This window comes from Arachis hypogaea, chromosome 9 (assembly GCF_003086295.3).
Source record: "Arachis hypogaea cultivar Tifrunner chromosome 9, arahy.Tifrunner.gnm2.J5K5, whole genome shotgun sequence".
In the NCBI taxonomy this organism is placed as follows: Eukaryota; Viridiplantae; Streptophyta; class Magnoliopsida; order Fabales; family Fabaceae; genus Arachis; species Arachis hypogaea.
In genome coordinates this window covers 24537933-24543946 of record NC_092044.1, presented here as the reverse complement: position 1 = coordinate 24543946, position 6014 = coordinate 24537933, and the positions used below count along the sequence as shown (strand labels likewise).

The 6014-nt window shown below is 40.6% G+C and overlaps 1 non-coding gene across 1 annotated transcript; it reads right to left on the bottom strand.

Moving 5' to 3' along the window:
- Positions 1-3490: 3490 nt before the first annotated feature.
- LOC112713161 (small nucleolar RNA R71) lies at positions 3491-3598 on the bottom strand. The gene has a single exon (XR_003158135.1). It is a non-coding gene; the product is annotated as a small nucleolar RNA R71 (small nucleolar RNA).
- Between the last annotated feature and the right edge of the window lie 2416 nt (positions 3599-6014).

Sequence of the window (6014 nt, the reverse complement as noted above, 5' to 3'; positions counted from 1 at the left end):
CTGGCACTAAAGCTGGCGTTTAACTCCAAGAGAGGTCTCTGCACGAAAATTCTTCATTGCTCAGCCCAAGCACACACCAAGTGGGCCCGGAAGTGGATTTTTATGTCATTTACTCATTTCTGTAAACCTTAGGCTACTGGTTTTCTATAAGTAGGACCTTTTACTATTGTATTTTAATCTTTTGATCACTTGAGATCTCTAGATCATCTTTGGACGTCTAGTTCTTAGATCATTGGGAGGCTGGCCTCACGGCCATTCCTAGACCTTGTTCTTATGTATTTTCAACGGTGGAGTTTCTACACACCATAGATTAAGGTGTGGAGCTCTGCTGTACCTCGAGTATTAATGCAATTACTATTGTTCTTCCATTCAATTCCGCTTGTTCTTGTTCTAAGATATCACTTGTTCTTCAACTTGATGAATGTGATGATCCGTGACACTCATCATCATTCTCACCTATGAACGTGTGACTGACAACCACCTCCGTTCTACATTCGATTGGGTGAATATCTCTTGGATTTCTGATTGCACGATGCATGGTTGATCGCCTGACAACCGAGTGCTCGTCTGACAAACGAGCCAACCATTCCGTGAGATCAGAGTCTTCGTGGTATAGGCTAGAACTGATGGCGGCATTCAAGAGAATCCGGAAGGTCTAACCTTGTCTGTGGTATTCTGAGTAGGATTCAATGATTGAATGACTGTGACGTGCTTCAAACTCCTAGCAGGCGGGGCGTTAGTGACAGACGCAAAAGAATCGATGGATTCTATTCCGGCCTGACCGAGAACCGACAGCTGATTACCCCATGCTGTGACAGAGCATAGGCAAACGTTTTCACTGAGAGGATGGGAGGTAGCCACTGACAATGGTGAAACCCTACATGAGCTTGCCATGGAAAGGAGTAAGAAGGATTGGATGAAGACAGTAGGAAAGCAGAGAGACGGAAGGGAAGGCATCTTCATGCGCTTATCTGAAGTTCCTACCAATGAATTACATAAGTATCTCTATCTTTACCTTTATGTTTATTTCGTTCATCATCATACATCCATTTGAGTTTGCCTGACTAAGATTTACAAGATGACCATAGCTTGCTTCATACTAACAATCTCCGTGGGATCGACCCTTACTCGCGTAAGGTTTATTACTTGGACGACCCAGTGCACTTGCTGGTTAGTTGTGCGAAGTTGTGTAATGCCATGGTACTGAGCTACCAAGTTCTTGGGGTTCATGACCGGGGATTATGAGAGTTGTGAAAAGTATTGTTCACAATTTTGCGCACCAAGTTTTTGGCGCCGTTGCCGGGGATTGTTCAAGTTTTGAGCAAGCTTTTGGTAACATCAGTGCCAAGGATTGTTGAGTTTGGACAACTGACGGTTCATCTTGTTGCTTAGATTAGGTATTTATTTTTTTCGAAATTCTTGAAGATGAATTCTAGAGTTTCATGATGATTTGTTGAAGTCTGGCTAGCTGAGAAGCCATGTCTAATCTCATTTGACCGAGGTTTCAACCTATCATCACAAGAGTTTGTTGATCTTTATCAATTTTGATTTTGGAGCAGTGTTCTGCTAAGGCTTGGCTGGCCTTTGGCCATGTCTAGTGTTTTGGACCGAAGTTTTCTTTGAAAGCTTGGCTGGCTGTGAAGCCATGTCTAATTCCTGGACCGGAGTCTTAGACTAAGCATTGCACTGATTCCTGGAATTCTCATTAAGAATTTTGATATCCTTTTTTTCACTTAATTTTCAAAAAACACAAAAAAAAATAAAAAAAATAAAAAATTCATAAAATCCAAAAAATTTCTTGTTTGAGTCTAGTGTCTCATTTTAAGTTTGGTGTCAATTGCATGCATTCATTCATGTGTCTTAAGAATCTTCAAGCAATTCTTGATGATTTCTTATTTTGATCTTTGAATTCAATTGACTTGAGTGTTTATGTGTCTCATATGCATTTTGTTAGTGTCAGTAGTATACAAACTGCCAAGTTTGGTGTCTTGCATGCATTGTTATTTAATTCTTGTTGCATTTTGATTATTAAAAAATCCAAAAATATTTTTAATTTGTGTCTTCTCAAGTCAATAATACAGAGAATTGAAGATTCAGAACATTCTGCAGAGGAATTACACAGAAAAAGCTGGGCGTTCAAAACGCCCAGTAAAGAAGGACAGACTGGCGTTTAAACGCCAGCCAGGGTACCTGGTTGGGCGTTTAACGCCCAAAGAGGTATAGTTTTGGGCGTTAAACGCCAGAATGTGCACCATTCTGGGCGTTTAACGCCAGGATGGCTAAAGGGGGAAGATTTTGTTTTCAAATCAAATTTTTTTTAAGTTTTCAAAATCTTTTCACAATCAAATCTTTTTCAAATCAATTTTTCAATCAAATCTTTTTCAAAATCAATTTCTTTCCATTTTCAAAGATACTTGCTACCAATTAATGATTTGATTCAACATTTCAAGTATGTTGCCTTTTCTGTTGAGAGAGGTTTAATGTTTGAATCATATCTTTTCTTGTTAGTCAAGTTTTTAATTTTCAAAATCAAATCTTTTTAAAATGTTTCTCAAATCACATCTTTCTCTTCACATCTTTTTAAAACCAATCATATTTTCTTAATCACATCTTTTTCAAAATAGTTTTCAATCAAATCTTTTTGATTTCTAATTTCAAAATCTTTTTCAAAAATCACTTGATTCTTTTCCACTTTCATTTTCGAAAATTAAGTAATTTTTTTCAAAAAATACTTTCAAAATTTTTCACTTAATTTTCGAAAATCACTTCCCTTCTTCTCACATCCTTCTATTTATGGACTAACACTATTCCTTAATGCAAAATTCGAACTCCATCTTCTTTGATAAGTTCGAATTTTCTACTTCTGTCTTCTATCTTTCTCTTCCTCTGACACTTCAAGGAATCTCTATACTGTGACATAGAGGATTCCACATTTTCTTGTTCTCTTCTCTTTCTTATGAGCAGGAGCAAAGACAAAAGCATTCTTGTTGAAGCTGACCCTGAACCTGAAAGGACCTTGAAAAGAAAGCTAAGAGAAGCCAAAGCACAACTCTCTTTAGAGGACCTGAACGAATTCTTCAAAGAAGAAGAACACATGGCAGCCGAAAACAACAACAATGCAAGGAAGGTGCTGGGTGACTTTACTGCACCTACTCCCGATTTCTATGGGAGAAGCATCTCTATCCCTGCCATTAGAGCAAACAACTTTGAGCTTAAGCCTCAATTAGTTTCTCTAATGCAACAGAATTGCAAGTTCCATGGACTTCCATTGGAAGATCCTCATCAGTTCTTAGCTGAGTTCTTGCAAATCTGTGACACTGTCAAGACTAATGGGGTTGACCCTGAGGTCTACAGACTTATGCTATTCCCTTTTGCTGTAAGAGACAGAGCTAGAACATGGTTGGACTCTCAACCTAAAGAAAGCCTGGACTCTTGGGAAAAGCTAGTCAATGCCTTCTTGGCAAAGTTCTTTCCACCTCAAAAATTGAGTAAGCTTAGAGTGGAAGTCCAAACCTTCAGACAGAAGGAAGGAGAATCCCTCTATGAAGCTTGGGAAAGATACAAACAATTAATCAGAAGGTGTCCTTCTGATATGCTTTCTGAATGGAGCATCATAGGTATTTTCTATGATGGTCTCTCTGAACTGTCCAAGATGTCTTTGGATAGCTCTTCTGGAGGATCTCTTCATCTGAAGAAGACGCCTACTGAAGCTCAAGAACTGATTGAAATGGTTGCAAATAACCAATTCATGTACACTTCTGAAAGAAATCCTGTGAACAATGGGACTAGTCAGAAGAAAGGAGTTCTTGAGATTGACACTCTGAATGCCATATTGGCTCAGAACAAGATATTGACTCAACAAGTCAATATGATTTCTCAAAGTCTGTCTGGAATGCAAAATGCACTAAGCAGTACTAAGGAAGCTTCATCTGAGGAAGAAGCTTATGATCCTGAGAACCCTTCAATAGAAGAGGTGAATTACATGGGAGAACCCTATGGAAACACCTATAATCCTTCATGGAGGAATCATCCAAATCTTTCATGGAAGGATCAACAGAGACCTCAACAAGGTTTCAATAATAATAATGGTGGAAGAAACAGGTTTAGCAATAGCAAACCTTTTCCATCATCTTCTCAGCAACAGACAGAGAGCTCTAAGCAGAATATCTCTGACTTAGCAACCATGGTCTCTGATCTAATCAAAACCACCCAAAGTTTCATGACTGAAACAAGGTCTTCCATCAGAAATTTGGAAGGACAAGTGGGTCAGCTGAGCAAGAAAATTACTGAACTCCCTCATAGTACTCTCCCAAGCAATACAGAAGAAAATCCAAAAGGAGAGTGCAAGGCCATCAACATGGCCGAATTTTGGGAGGAAGAAGAGGCAGTGAACGCCACTGAGGAAGGCTTCACTGGACGTCCACTGGCCTCCAATGAGTTCCCCAATGAGGAACCATGGGAATCTGAGGCTCAAAATAAGACCATAGAGATTCCACTAGACTTACTTCTGCCATTCATGAGCTCTGATGAGTATTCTTCCTCTGAAGAGGATGAGTATGTCACTGAAGAGCAAGTTGCTAAATACCTTGGAGCAATCATGAAGCTAAATGACAAGTTATTTGGAAATGAGACTTGGGAGGATGAACCCCCTTTGCTCACCAAAGAACTGGATAACTTGTCTAAGCAGAAACTGCCTCAAAAGAGGCAGGACCCTGGGAAGTTTTCAATACCTTGTACCATAGGCACCATGACCTTCAAGAAGGCCTTGTGTGACTTAGGGTCAAGTGTAAACCTCATGCCTCTCTCTGTAATGGAGAAGTTAGGGATCTCTGAGGTGCAAGCTGCAAAAATCTCACTAGAGATGGCAGACAACTCAAGAAAACAAGCCCATGGACTTGTAGAGGATGTTTTGGTTAAAGTTGAAGACCATTACATCCCTACTGATTTCATAGTCCTAGAGACTGGGAAGTGCATGGATGAATCCATCATCCTTAGCAGACCCTTCCTAGCCACAGCAAAGGCTGTGATTGATGTTGATAGAGGAGAGTTGATCATTCAAGTGAATGAAGAATCCTTGGTGTTTAAGGCCCAAGGATATCCCTCTGTCATCATGGAGAGGAAGCATGAAGAGCTTCTCTCAAAACAGAGCCAAACAGAGCCCCCACAGCCAAACTCTAAGTTTGGTGTTGGGAGGCCACAACCAAACTCTAAGTTTGGTGTTGAACCCCCACATTCAAACTCTAAGTTTGGTGTTGGGAGGTTCCAACATGGCTCTGAGCATTTCTGAGGCTCCATGAGAGTCCTCTGTCAAGCTAATGACATTAAAGAAGCGCTTGTTGGGAGGCAACCCAATGTTATATTTTATCTATTTTATTTTGTTATTTTCTCTTTTTTGTAGGTTGATGATCATGAGGAGTCACAAAATCAATGAAAAAAGCAAAAACAGAATGAAAAACAGGAAGAAAAATAGCACACCCTGGAGGACGCACCTACTGGCGTTTAAACGCCAGTGAGGTTAGCTGTTGGGCGTTTAACGCCCAGTCTGGCACCATTCTGGGCGTTTAACGCCAGAAAGGGGCACCAGACTGGCGTTAAACGCCAGAAAGGGACAAGAAGCTGGCGTTAAACGCCAGAAATGGGCACCAGCCCGACGTTTAACGCCAGAAATGGCTAAAAACGTGATTTTGTTTGCCATTTGGTGCAGGGATGACTTTTCCTTAACACCTCAGGATATGTGGACCCCACAGGATCCCCACCTACCCTACCACTCTCTCTCTTCTTCACCAATCACCTCAACACCTCTTCCCAAAAACCCTTCACCTATCAAGTCCCATCTTTCTCTTCACCACTCACATCCATCCTTCATAAAACCCCACCTACCTCACCATTCAAATTCAAACCACTTTCCCACCCAAACCCACCCTCAAATGGCCGAACATCCCTCTCTCCCTCTCCTATATAAACCCTCCTTCACTCCTTCATTTTCACACACCTTAAACACTATCTCTCTACCC